This window comes from Cynocephalus volans, chromosome X, assembly GCF_027409185.1.
Source record: "Cynocephalus volans isolate mCynVol1 chromosome X, mCynVol1.pri, whole genome shotgun sequence".
Taxonomy (NCBI): domain Eukaryota; kingdom Metazoa; phylum Chordata; class Mammalia; order Dermoptera; family Cynocephalidae; genus Cynocephalus; species Cynocephalus volans.
Window position 1 is genome coordinate 114,842,813 of NC_084478.1, and position 779 is coordinate 114,843,591.

Genomic DNA, 779 nt, shown 5'->3' on the forward strand with positions numbered 1-779 from the left:
CTCGGGCATGTGAAATTAATTTCCTCATCTATAAAATGGGGATGATCTAAATTATATAGTTATGAAGATTAAACAAAATGAGGCAGTGTATCTAACCTGTATTAAGGGCTTTGTACAAAACCTGGCATATAGCAGTCTCCCAATAAATGTTGGTCCTCCCGTCACTGTAATAAATACTTAATATCTCCTTGACTCATGAGGCAGCTTATTTGGGCTCTGGTTTTTAGAAATTCCTCCTTCTGCTTCTCTGTAACTTCTGCCTCTAGCTTTAGTGCTTAGTCCTCTGCACAGAATAAGGCAACACCCTTTGAACTTTAGATAAAAGCAGTTGTGGCACCTTTCTGTCTTCTTTCTTATGAGCTATGGTATAGTTTCCAGATTATCCTGATCTTTTTTTCTCTGGATGCAGTCACTCATTGAACAAGTATTTTTTGGGTACCTAAATATTCTGCACCAGTAGTGAAAAAAAAATAGACAATACCCCTGCTCTTATGGGGCTGACATTCTAAATGTAGGAGACAGGCCAAGAGCAAATACTCAAATAAATAACAACAGATGTGATAGGTCCTACAGTGGAAAATGAAGCAAGGTAAGAAATCAGAAAGTGATGGGGGGTGGGGTTGATGCTGTTTGATGTAGGGTGATCACATAAATGCCTGCCTGACAAAGTGATATTTGAGTCAACTGAATAAAGTAAGAGGGCAAGCCAGACTGAGGGAAAAGTCAGTGCAAAACTTGAATTTTATTCTAATTGTGATTCGAATCCATTGGAAGATTTA